This window comes from Oryctolagus cuniculus, chromosome 13 (assembly GCF_051225735.1).
Source record: "Oryctolagus cuniculus isolate XC-2025 breed Fujian yellow rabbit chromosome 13, ASM5122573v1, whole genome shotgun sequence".
In the NCBI taxonomy this organism is placed as follows: domain Eukaryota; kingdom Metazoa; phylum Chordata; class Mammalia; order Lagomorpha; family Leporidae; genus Oryctolagus; species Oryctolagus cuniculus.
The window spans coordinates 85,924,275-85,937,535 of NC_142879.1; the positions used below are offsets into that span (position 1 = coordinate 85,924,275).

A 13,261-nucleotide genomic window follows, 5' to 3' on the forward strand; every position below is an offset into this window, starting at 1 on the left:
AGCTTTGGGAGGGACGCACGTGGATTGGTGAGGGAGGAAGGGGACACCCGCCTAGCCAGCCAGATCAGCCGAAGCAACCCTGGCGATCAATGGGGTGACAGATGTCGCAGCCAGATCGCCCTCACATCCTGAGTTCATGCCGGAGCTGAGGGAAGGAAGCAATGCCGTCAGATCTGGCCGCTCTGCGGGAGTCTGAGGAACAACTCGCACCAGGTGGCCGCCGTTCCGTTGTCATGGGTAAAGGAGACCCCAACAAGCCGAGGGACAAAATGTCCTCCTATGCCTTCTTCGTGCAGACGTGCCGGGAAGAGCACAAGAAGAAACACCCTGACTATTCGGTCAGTTTCACAGAATTCTCTAAGAAATGCTCGGAGAGATGGAAGACCATGTCTGCAAAGGAAAAGTCCAAGTTTGAAAATATGGCAAAAAGTGATAAAGCTCGTTATGACAGGGAGATGAAAAATTACGTTCCTCCCAAGGGTGATAAGAAGGGAAAGAAAAAGGATCCTAATGCTCCTAAAAGACCACCATCTGCCTTCTTTCTCTTTTGCTCTGAACATCGCCCAGAGATCAAAAGTGAACACCCTGGCCTGTCCATTGGGGACACTGCAAAAAAATTGGGTGAGATGTGGTCTGAACAGTCAGCCAAAGATAAACAACCATATGAACAGAAAGCAGCTAAGCTAAAGGAGAAATATGAAAAGGATATTGCTGCATACCGTGCCAAGGGCAAAAGTGAAGCGGGAAAGAAGGGCCCTGGTAGGCCCACAGGCTCAAAGAAGAAGAATGAACCTGAAGATGAGGAGGAAGAAGAGGAAGAGGAAGAAGATGAAGATGATGAGGAAGAGGATGAAGATGAAGAATAAATGGCTATCCTGTAATGATGAGTGTGGAGTGTGCGTGTGTGCTCAGGCAGTTGTTTTGCTAAGAATGTGAATTCAAGTGCAGCTCAATATTAGCTTCAGTATAAAAAAACTGTACAGATTTTTGTATAGCTGATAAGATTCTTTGTAGAGAAAATACTTTTTTTAAAAAATGCAGGTTGTAGCTTTTTGAGGGGCTACTACATACAGTTAGATTTTAAAGCTTCTGATGTTGAATGTTCCAAAATATTTAATGGTTTCTTTAATTTCTTGACTTGTGTATGGTAGCACAGCAAAGTTGTAGGAATTAGTATCATTTGTAAATTTGGATTTTTTGTTAGGATGTTGCATTCTGTGTTGTTTTTTTTAAAAAAAATTTGTAATAAAATTATGTATGTTAAAAAAAACCCAAAACCTAAGTAAACCTATGAGAAACTGTAAAACATTAGCATAGACAACAGTTTTGGGTCAGATTCCAAAAGCACAAGTAACAAAATAAAATATACAAATTTGAGCATATCAAATTAAGATACATCTTCATAACAAAGTAATCAACAGAGTGAAGATACAATGGACAGAATGGCAGGAAACATTGAAAACTCTGACTATGACAAAACATTGATAGCCAGAACATACATATATAGAACTGGAAAAACTCCAAACAAGAAGCAAAATGTACACGTAAGAAATGGGCAATGATCAGAATAGATGTTTCTCAGAAGAAGAAATCTCAATGGTCAAGACATAGATGAACATGCCCAATATCACTAGCCATTAGGGAAATGTAAATCAAAACCAATAGCAGACTCCATCTGTGGGAGAAGACAATGCTTGGGTTTTCATTTGTGCAACAAGTGGGTTTAGAGGACCCTGTTCACCATTAGAGGGCAGAGTCTACATGGAAGTAAAGAATCCTTAATACTTTCCTAATGGGCTTGTTGAATTCTTGACTAGTGCCTATTACCTTTGCCACAACCTTTCCAGTCTCACTACTTTCCTTCTTCCTCTTCTCTATAGCTTGCAAAAACAGTATATCTTCTATATACGGAGGATACTTTTGTTTTGTTTTATTCCTTCTGTCTCATGATGTTCCTCTAAGAAATCACAACCCTCCAAATATTCATTCATTTATGCAGTCTGCAGTTTTCATGGGCTACTACATGGCAAAGTACTAGGTTAAAGGAAAGGTATAGGTCAGGAACTGAGCAAAGTTCACAATGATGTAGCCATTGGGGAAATGAACCTGATGGAAGACATCTCTCTCTCTCTCTCTCTCTCTCTCTCTCTCTCTCTGTCTCTCCTTCTCTCTCTGTGTAGCTCTGATTTTCAAATAAATAAATAAATCTTTAAAAACTAACTAAATAAATATACTAATAACCTGGTGGCAACACCTTTCTATCAGAACATGTGAAGCACTCAAACACAGTTTGTCCCAGAAAGTCAGCCATAGTTTTCAAGGGCACATCTTCTACTCCATTTGTGGACATCTCTGTGTGGCGTAAGGGGTACTTATTTCTTCCATTCTTCTTTCTTACCACTCTCACAGTTATAACTTCTATTGATGCTTCCACAGAGCAGTCTTTATGAAATTGTAGAACTAATATCCTCCCATTTCAAAAATGTCATGGGTTTAACCACAGAACCCAAAATAAGACAAGTAACTGGCCTTCTTAATTACACAGTGTGGAATGTAAGATTCTCAGTGGATCACTGGGTAACTGTAAAGTACTGGGCAGAGAAAAAGATGTTACTTATCTGTATTTATGATGTTGTAATTCTCCACTTTATGCAAACTCAGATTAAAAGGGCTCCAGTTAGTGGGCAACACTGTTGCATAGTGGGTAAAGCTACTGCCTGCAGTGTCAGCATCCTATCTGGGTGCCGGTTGGGATCCTGGCTGCTGCACTTCCCATCCAGCTCTCTGCTGTGGCCTGGGAAAACAGTAGAAGATGGCCCAAATCCCTCATCTCCTGCACCCACCTATGAGACCTGGACAAAGCTCCTGGCTTCTGGTTTTGGATCCAAACAGCTCCAGCCATCCATCTCTGCTTCTACCACTCTGTAACTCTGCCTTTCAAATAAATAAATAATTATTTTAAAAACCAGCTTCATCCCAGAAGAAGCTCCTGGCTTCAGACTGGCACAGCTCCAGCTGTTGCTGCCAATTGGGGAGTGAACCATCGGACAGAAGACGTCTCTCTCTCTTTCTCTCTCTCTCCTCTCTCTGTGTAACTCTTTCAAATGAATAAATAAATCTTTAAAAAAGTAGCTCCAGTTATTGACAACACAGTAGACTTGCATTAATTTTAGTTCTCTTCTTATTTTGCAAAGGGATCAGTGGCAGGTCAAAACAGTTGACAGCCTTGCTAACAGGAGAAGAAATAGCTGAAGACAGAATATGAAAAGCAGCCAAATACATCATCAAAGAAAGAGAAGTGGACCCCATCCAACACAAACCTTTAAAAGTGGATGCTCACAATTAATGAGTGAAACAGCTGCCCACTGAAATCTTATCTAGGGAGGGAAGATGTCCTAAGTTCTGCTTCTGTAAACTCCAGTCATAAAGCTATCCTAATAAATCTGTCCCTGGCATCTCTTTTACAAACATACTGGACCCCCTGACCATTGGAAATGTGGACCTAAGTCATGAAGGCTGCCATTTAAACCCACCAATGCTGTAACAGCTAAGAAACTTGAATTTGATGCTCAGTTCTCAGGAAATCATTCCAGCTGAGCCTAGGGCCATTAATAGAAACTCCTTGGATCCTCCACTGTCTCTGTGCCTGTTTGAAAGAAGGGAGTTTTCCCACCCCAGGTTTCTGGAACAGCTTCAAATTCCACATTGGAAATATCTGATAATTAATACTTGAGAGGGATCAATGCACACTTCACACTGCTCCCCACCAGGAAGATGAGGTGCAAGATGAGAGCAGTGGGGCAGATCCTAGTCAGACCCTCCTTCCCACCCCTCTGCTGCCCCAGGCTCCCTGCTGAAGGCCACCCAGCCCCACCCTGCAGGAACCAGCCCAGGAAACATCAAGAGGCCTGGCCAGACTGCATTCTGAGACCACCCACAGTGGGAACCCAGCTTATTTAACTGTGGAGAGCCGGAGTCTTTCTGCCTTCTTTCCCTGCGTGTGCATGTTCCCAGAATGCTGCCCCCTATCTCCTGTAACCACTAAATAAAGCACATTAGGGACAGTTTGGGTGAGGTCCTGCAGGAGAGATTCCAGGCACTGGGAGCCTGGGAAGTGGAGGTGGGAGACAGAACAGCCTGGGTCCCAGTCCTGACCTCGGGGGAAGCTGCCATGATCGATGGCATCCTGGCACCCACCCTTCTCCCACACATGTCCCCGCCCCTTCCTGCATGCCAAACCTGCAGCAGAAAGTCCCTGGAGCAGGTACCCTTTCTTCCGGACACGCGGGGAGCGATTCGGGGAGTGGCGGGAAGAGACTCCCTGGTAAGTGGGACCCACAGGTGGAGGATGAAGAGGGAAGACGCAGCAGGAGGCAGGCTTAGGGTGAGCACTTGGAAACTGCCTGGGATCGCACGTGCAGAGCAGGAAATGGAGTAAATGCCAGAGAAGGAGAAGCACAGCCCCCAGGGCTGACCCTGATCAGGGAATGAACTCCCTCTGTTCCAACTCAGGCCCCAGGGAATGGCAGCAGCACACGCATGTGCACAGGCATTCAGAAGGCATAATACATCCGAGCTCCTGGGAACTCTGGGAAATGGAGTACAGGCCGCAGCATCCCTAGAGACACCAGCTGACCCTCCCAAAGGCTGTAGTCAGGGCTGGGTGCCCACAACCAGAGGGCCTTTGCTTTTATTCAGTCCCTCCTTCCTTTCCTTCCCCCCACCAAAATCTCAGGGATCAGTTGCTTTCTTCCTTTCCTGAATCAAATCTGAAAGAGTGACACTCACTGCTGCTAACTGACCCCAAATCCTGGCTCCCTCATAACCTCTGTCTCTTCCAGAAAAATCTTATTTACTACTTTGGCCCTAGAAATCATAAATGACTATGATAGAATGTAGCTTTTAACAGAGGTGTAGAAGGCATGGTTTAATATCCAGTTTTGAGAATACAATTTTCATTTGTGTTTTATTGATGTTTATAGTTCTTTTAAGATTTATTTATTTATTTGGAAGTCAGAGTTACAGAGAAGGAGAGGCAGAGACAGAGAGAGAGAGAGAGAGGTTTACCATCTGCTGGTTCACTCCCCAATTGGCAGCAGCAGCACAGCACCGACCCCTTATAGTTCTTTTCAAATCATTTTAAACTGTCTTTTTATTCATCTAGTACAGAGACAGAAGAATGGACACAGAGCTAACATAGCTGCGTATTCAGAGACAGGTTAAGGGGTTAAATGCCTTATATCATAGCATTTATACCTTAGATTAATTCTGGGGACAGTATTATCTGGAGTTTACAAAATAGAAACTGAATGGAAAGAGCTTAGAAAAGCATGGTGTTTTTTAATATCATAAAAAAGTCTAAGTTAAGGGCCAATCAAGGGGCCAGCACTGTGGCATAGCATGTAAAGCATTGACATTCCATATGGGTGGAGGTTGAACCCGGCTACTCTGCTTTCGATCCAACTCTCTGCTATGGCCAGGGAAAGTGGTGGAAGATGGCCCAAGTCCTTGGGCAGCTGCATCTGTGTGGGAGACCCAGAAGAAGCTCCTGGCTGCTGGCATCAGATCAGTACAGCTCGAGCCATTGTGACCAATTGGTGGGTGAACCAAAAGATGGAAGATGTCTCTCTGTCTCTCTCTCGCCTTCTACTCTGTGTAACTCTGACTTTAAAATAAATAAATAAATCTTTTTTAGAGAGCCAATCAACATATAACACTAGCTTAAAAATCTTTTCTCTTGGGTCTCAGTTTTTAAAATCTGATTTATCAAAAGGAAAAAATGTGAGTGAGATGAAGAGTACCTACAAAAATAATTTACTGTAATTATTTACTGTAATAATTTACTGTAATGATGTACTGTAATTTACTGTAATATTTTACTATAAAGAACCACATAGGATTATAACTTGTCTAGAAAACAAAGGAGATTCAAAGTTGCTATTATTTCATGGTTATTTTTTCTTATTTTTAATATCAAGATAGTATATAAATATTATGCACTCCTAGGTATTTGTGTGTTGTTTGATATGTTTTATTTTTTAATCAGAAATTCAAAGAGATAACTGGGTAACATGGAGTTCTGTGTTTCTGATTACTTCTCTCAATTAGAGATCATGGGATTAGAGTTAGTGCTAGATTAACAATGCTTCAATCTTTATCCACTGACTTCACACCAGCATTTACTATGTTAAACAATATTCTTTGGGTAGATGGCTCTTTCTTGCCAGACTGTAAACTTCATGGGGTCTAGAAACATATTTGCTTTGACACTAAAACTCAGCATCTTGACAGTCAGTCTTTTAGTTGAATAAATACATGATATACAAAATAAATATTTCTGCCCCTCAAGAACTGCCTAAGAGAGAAGAAAATAGAAATCAATTTGATGACTCTCAGTATTAGGTGAATATATAATTTGTCATTCTGACATAAGCCTTGTCATAAAAAGGGCATATGAATAATCACACAGAGTTGAAGTGTATGAACACCTAGGGCCAAGTGGATTAAAAGTTCAGCCTAGCTATGTAAGGCATTCCATGTCAATAGGAGAGGAAGGAGGAAGAGGGGAGAGAGTGTAGGTGGGAAGGTGGTTATGGTGGGAAGAATCACCATGCTCATTACTTAGCAGCAAAGAGAGAATCTGTGATCATTTGTTGCTTAAGAAAGGGTGATAGGCATTATTTAATTAAAATGCAGGCATCACTGTTCTCCTGTCTCTGAAATAGGAAGTCTATAACTCAGAATTCCTTGCTGTTTCATCAAAAACAATTCAAAACAAAAACCTAATTAAGCATAAGTGGAAGTTGTGCATTAGAAGTCTATTCTAATCTCTAGGAGGTTCAGGGGTTGGAAAATTCATCTAAAATCTTGCTGCCAAATGTCCCACACATTTTCCATGAACACTACCCTTAAGCATAAGCTTTTTTAAAAAAAAGATTTATTTATTTGAAAGTCAGAATTACAGAGAGAGGAGAGGCAGAGAGAGAGAGAGAGAGAGAGAGAGAGAGAGAGAGAATCTTCCATCTGCTGGTTTACTCCCCAATTGGATGCAATGGCCAGAGCTGAGCTGATCCAAAGCCAGGAGCTAGGAGCTTCTTCCAGGTCTCCCATGTGGGTTCAGGAGTCCAAGGATGTGGGCAATCTTCTACTGCTTTCTCAGGCCACAGCACACCTGGATTGGAAGTGGAGCAGGCTGTACTCCAACCGGTGACCATATGGGATGCTGGCACTGCAGGAGGCAGCCTTACCTGCTACACCACAGCACCAGCCCCCATAAGCCCTATCTTCTGCAGAACCAGCACCCCAGACACCAGCCACCACATAGCATCCCATGGCACATTCAACCCTGGCAATGTTCTGCAGCTCTTGCTCCTCTCCACTTTCACTGGAAGAATCTGCAACTCCTTGTTTTCATGCAAGTAATTCTGATTCAGATGATGCCCCTGACACAATTGGCTGGCAAGTGCCATGGCATGTGTCCACGGCCTAGCTAAATGCAAAGCTGGAACATTTTAAACTTTTCACTGCCATGGTGAGACACGGACTCCATCTAATGAAGTAGGGGATTTTTCAGGGAGTCTAGAGAATCAAATATGACAAAATGACAAATCTTAACCAAAGAGTGCCATGGTACAGATGAAGAGAACCCAAAATGTATTTTTCTATCTTTTCTTTTCTGAGTTAAGTGCCTAAAAACAAAGCCAATGAGGGTTAAACAGACCCATTCTGAAAATTCCTTAACAACTTCATTTTCATCCAAATTAATATATTACTTGAAGGAAATAAATTTTACATAAATGAAAATGCAGTACCACAGACAATTGTACAGAACATAGCCCTTCAGTTAGCTTCACACCATCTGGGTCCATTAATGTGTTCTTCCAGAACCCAAGCTGCAGTACAATAGAACCACAGCCTCTGACATTCCTCCTCCACCCTGATGGATCTTGGGTTTTCCTCCCACCTCCCCTCTCCTGTGAATACATCAGTAGCAGGATAAATGGAATCCAAAGATACGATGATGTTATTTAACAAGGAATAAACATAGTGTTTTAGTCAGTACAATCCTCAATACTACAATAATAATTCCGAGTTCACTGACTATGAAACTAAGTATATGAAATCTATTCCTAAGTAATCGTACTATCGAGAGCTGAATGTAGACTTTCAGAGTGAAAGAAAGAGAGAATTGTGTAGACATGTGTATCTCTATAATAGAGATTTACCGCTGTACTTTATAGACAGTACACTATGTTTGTATTTTCTTGTTTTTTTTTTTTTTGTTGTTTTTTTTTGTTTTTGCAGTCTGGAATAGTTTATTACATCCAGCTTTTCACTTTGGAAATTTTATGATTAGACACTAATATACAACAAATTTTGAATCCTTACAGACAATATAGAGCACCCTAGGCCCTCCCAAGGGCAGAAAACAGACCAAGAGCTCAAAGACTATCTGCAACTGCAAGAAGCAGATGAAGATATCGTCAGAAAGATACATATTCCTGCAGTGTGGCTGCTGAGCAGTTCTGCCCTTATGGATCTCATCTCTGTTTCAGATCATTAAAGAAAGTTACATGCTTTCTGACATTTCTAAAGATTTCAATAATGAGAATCTAATATATGTTCACTATGCTAAGAGCTTCAGAACAGCCCAAAGATGTGGGCCATCTATTGCTTTCCCAGGCCATAGCAGAGAGCTGGATCAGAAGAGGAGCAGCTGGGACTAGAACCGGAGCCCATATGGGATGCTGGCACTTCAGGCCAGTGCTTTAACCTGCTGTGCCACAGCACTGGCCACAACGTAGTATTTCTAATAGAAGAGATGGTTAAGTCATTAACTCCTCTAAAATACAAGTTAAGTATTAGTTTTGAAACTCTGATTCATTCATGAGAAAAGCAAAAGGTTAATTTTCACTCTTTGCTTCTGGGTATGTAAATTTTCTTCTAAGAAATTAATCATGACTTTTACATCTCAGACCCTATTATGAGTAAGTAGAGAATATTGTGGGGTCATACGCTCATTCTATCAAAGGAACATTTCTCCAATTAAAGAAAACATTATGGCCATCCCATATGGGCACTGGTTGGAGTCCTTGCTGCTCCACTTCTGATCTAGCTCCTGGCTATGTCCTGGGAAAGCAGTAGAAAATGGCCCAAGTGCTTGGGCCCATGCACATGCATGGGAGAACTTGAAGCTCTTAGCTCCTGGCTTCAGATCAGGGCAGCTCCAGCCATTGCAACCAGCTGGGGAGTAAACCATCAGATGGAAGACCTCTCTCTCTCTCTCTCTCTCTCTCTCTCTCTCTCTCTCTGTGGGTGGGTGTTTGTAACTCTTTCAAATAAATAAACAAATCTTTAAAAAAAAAGCCAGGGGTCAGGGAAATTTCATCCAGGTCTCTCACTTGGGTGCAAGACTCAAGGATTTCTACCATATTCTACTGCTTTCTCAGTATGTTTTCAGAGACCTGCATCAGAAGTAGAACATGCAATGGGGCCCATAGAGGATGCCAGTGCTGCAGGTGTTGGTATAACCCATTTTGCCACAGTGCTTGCCCCGTAACAATTTTTAATTCCTAGGAATTAACAGGGAAGAAAGAAGTATGGCAGGATACCTTTTTTAAAAAAATATTTTATTCATTTGAAAAAGTTATATGGAGAGGTAGAGAGTGAGCTGATCAGAAGCCAGGAGCCAGGAGCTTTTTCTGGGTCACCCACATGAGCAAAAGGGCCCAAGGACTTGGGCCATCCTCTACTGTTTTCCCAGGTGCATTAGCAGGAGGCTGGACTGGAAGTGGAGCAGCTGGGACTCTACCAGCACTCATATGGGATGCCTGTATTTCAGGCCAGGGCTTTAACCTGATGTGCCACAGTGCTGGCTCCAACAGGTGACCTTTTACTCTCAATAATCTCTTCTTGGTATTGGCAGCAGTTTGTAATTTTTTGTTTATTTGCCTTCTTCTTAATCTATATTTTTAAAAAAATTACAAAAAGTTCCAGCACCCTGAGAACCTCCATCACAAGGGCATACAATCAGATGTTTGTCCAGAAAAGGGTGGTGTAGATGCAAGGTGGAAAATGCAAGGTGAGTTGATTCATCTTTCTCAGGCTGTGGTTTCCATGGGCAACTTTTACAACCAACTGCCTTATTTGTTCCTCTTCCACAGAGTGGAAAACATGTTAAGTCATCCTATTTAGCCAAAAGCCAGTGGCAGCACTTCAATACGTCATCAATCCAGGGCCAGCATTGTGGCACAAAGGAGGAAGTTGCCAACTGCAACAGCAGGATGCCTTATGGCACTGCTTTGAGACTCACCTCCTTCACTTCTCGTCCAGCTCTTTGCTTGGGAAAGCAGCAAAGATTGCCCAAGAGTTTGGGTTCCTGCACCCACATGGGGGACTGGGACAGAGTTCCAGGGTCCTGGCTTTGGCCTGGCTCACCCCAGCTATTGTGGCCATCTGGAAGTGAGCCATCAGATGAAAGATAGATCTCTCTCTCTCTCTCTCTCTCTCTCTCTCTTCCTTTTACCTAAACATACATTACATACATAAATGAAGATGCATAAATGTAGCAACCTTTTGAGGAAAAGTCTTCTGATTATTGCAGGTACTGTCTCAATGCATAAAAATATTCAGACACAAAAATTATAAACTGATTTATATTTATATTTCTCAACCACATACTTTTCAGAAAAAATTGTCTGCCACTCAGCATCAGGTATCAGTCTGAAAGCATTCATTAAAAAATCAAGTAATTTAACTAAACACAAAAACCTCTAGTATAGGCTGCATATAAACCAGTGGCTTCCATGGGTATACACAGATTGATTTTTGTTAATTTACAGGGATCACTGCACTTCCCTGGCACGGAGCTGTCTGAAGAGTTTAAACACTGATGGGTGTGGCATTATTTCTGATATTTGCTTATTATCCAGAGTGCATTTATTCAATATCTATCATGAACTCCACACTCTATATATAAATCTATTTTAAATATGTTGATATTTAATGGTACTTACACACTTAAAAACTGAGCTAATCCTCCTAACTTCTCTCTGGAATAGCTATGCCTTTGACATTGCCTTTTTTCACACATATGGAAATGCATAATATGCTTCTGTATGGTACTTCAGAATTTATAAAAGGCTTTTCAGGTTAGATTTACATAACATCATGTGAAAGTGGCCAAAGGACACAGTCTTCTCATTACAGAGGGGAGAGGTATGAAGTGACTCTCCGAACAGTTATTCAGATTCTGTCAATCAGGTTCAGAACCTTCTTAGGTATCAGATACACATCTAGATTTTTTTCCCTACTGTCTCTTTGTCAGAATTCCCAGCTTATGAGTGAACTTCAGTCTGAATGAATGCTATTATTCAAAGTTCTAAGTGAAAAAGTTACTGAGGTTTGTATTGGTGAGTAAAGCATGTATCTAAATGTTACTTGATTTAATAATAAGTATTGAATGATGAAACTGAATATAAGATTATGCACATTTTTAAGATGAAGAGCATATATTTAAAACCACATTCTTACATTTTGCAAACATGTTGAATCACCTTACTGGAGCATGTGTTTGGCATAGTGGTAAAGCCTTCCACATCCCAGTCAGAATGCCCAGGCCTCAAGCCCTAGCCCTGCTTCTGCTTCTGGCTTCCTGCTAACAGAACCCTGGGAGGCAGCAGCTGATGGCTCAAGTACTTGAGTCCCTGCCACCTGTGTGGGAGACCCACACTGAGTTCCTGGCTTCAGCCTGACCCAGCTCTGGTTGGTGCAGACATTTGAGGAATGAGCAGTAAATGGAAGGGCTCTCTCTGCCTTGCAAATAAACAAAAATAAATATACAGACATTTACTTAAGGTGTCTTGTTCACATCTAAATGATTTCCCTTTTCACAGTAAAATGCCTAACTGTCCTCTTTAGTAACAATGCATGTTTTGCTCTCCATGTCCACTCCTGAGCTCCAAGTACTGGCAGCTCACCCTAGCATGCTGACTGGTTCCAATGTTCAAGTACTCATCTCCCATTCTCTTTTGGTGGGTCTACCGGAAAGAAAGGAGAGTATCTACAGTAGTTAATATCTTACTGTTGCTCTTGCTGTCCACCTGCAGGCCTGAAGGATGATCAGCTGAATACACACTGTGATGTTCTGGACGTAGTTTCCAAACTTCAGTCACTTTGCAGCGGAGGGACTCTGTCCTCGTCAATCACCTGATAGCCTGCAGGAGTAGGGAGAAGCTGTGTTTGAAGAATTCACAAATACAGTGCATTGAAGCCAACCACTACCACCCCCACCACACCCCTACTTCAGGGTTCTGGCAAATCCCAAACCAGGAGTTTGGGACCAGCAGTGGTTCAGGAGGTGACCTCAACTCCTTACTCTGAACAGCTCCAAAGTGCCTGGTGCACCCAGCGGGAGCTCAGCACCTCGACCTCCCACCCTCCTGCCCTTGCCACCAGGACGCCCGGCTCCCAGAGCCTCCAGGAGGCCTGCAGCAGACCTGCAGGTCCAGGCGCACTGGGTTGTGCATCCAGAGCAAACCCAAAATACAGGCCCAGCTCAAGTGTCACCTCCCCACAAAGTCTCTGTATCCTACTCCCTCCCGGAAGGCTGCGGGCCAGCACTCAGAACTGGGAGTCGCGGCATTTGGGGTTCACTCATGCTCCCATGAAGGAAGATGCCCCATGGGAACCCCGCTCCACCTGTGGGCAGGGCTGAGGAAGGAAAGGCCGAGTCAGCCTCCACCCTAGGACTGCAGCCTGGGAAAGTCCAGGGCCCCAGCGCCCTTGCCGGGCATGGGGTCTCACTAAGTGTGCTCTGAGCCAGGGCCTCAGCCATCAGCAGCTCTCTTGCTTCCAGAATCTGCTGCAGGACAGCTCAGGCTCCGCCCAGCGGGGGAACCTCAGGCCAATCCTTCCTGCCCTGGGGCAGGACCAGTGCTGCCAGACCCGCCCCATGTAGCCTGGCTATAAAGGCGGTGGTCATTGTTGGGCAGCTGGTAGTTGCGGTGTAGGCCGGTGATGTGGGTCGTTTAACTTCTTGGCTGTTTTGTACCTTGGGGCTAGAATGCAGGTGGAGGCCCCAGAGTCAGGAGGGTCAGAAGAAGAAGAGACAGACCTGGTGAGTGCGACCGCCCACCTCTCCCACCGGCCCTGCTGGCTGAGGCTTGCAGCACGTGCTGCACTTGGGGAAGTAATGAAGGCCAAGTCTCATCAGGAAAACCAAGTGTGCGGTGCTGATTTACTCACTGACACAGCATCTGTG

At 43.3% G+C, this 13,261-nt stretch overlaps 1 long non-coding RNA gene across 1 annotated transcript; it reads right to left on the minus strand.

Annotated features, from left to right (window-relative positions):
* Nucleotides 1-6,970: 6,970 nt before the first annotated feature.
* On the minus strand, nucleotides 6,971-12,837 carry LOC149122712 (uncharacterized). The gene is made up of 3 exons (XR_016219368.1): nucleotides 12,700-12,837; nucleotides 12,083-12,215; nucleotides 6,971-7,171 (listed from the first exon to the last, which is right to left on the minus strand). It is a non-coding gene; the product is annotated as an uncharacterized LOC149122712 (long non-coding RNA).
* Nucleotides 12,838-13,261: the final 424 nt, after the last annotated feature.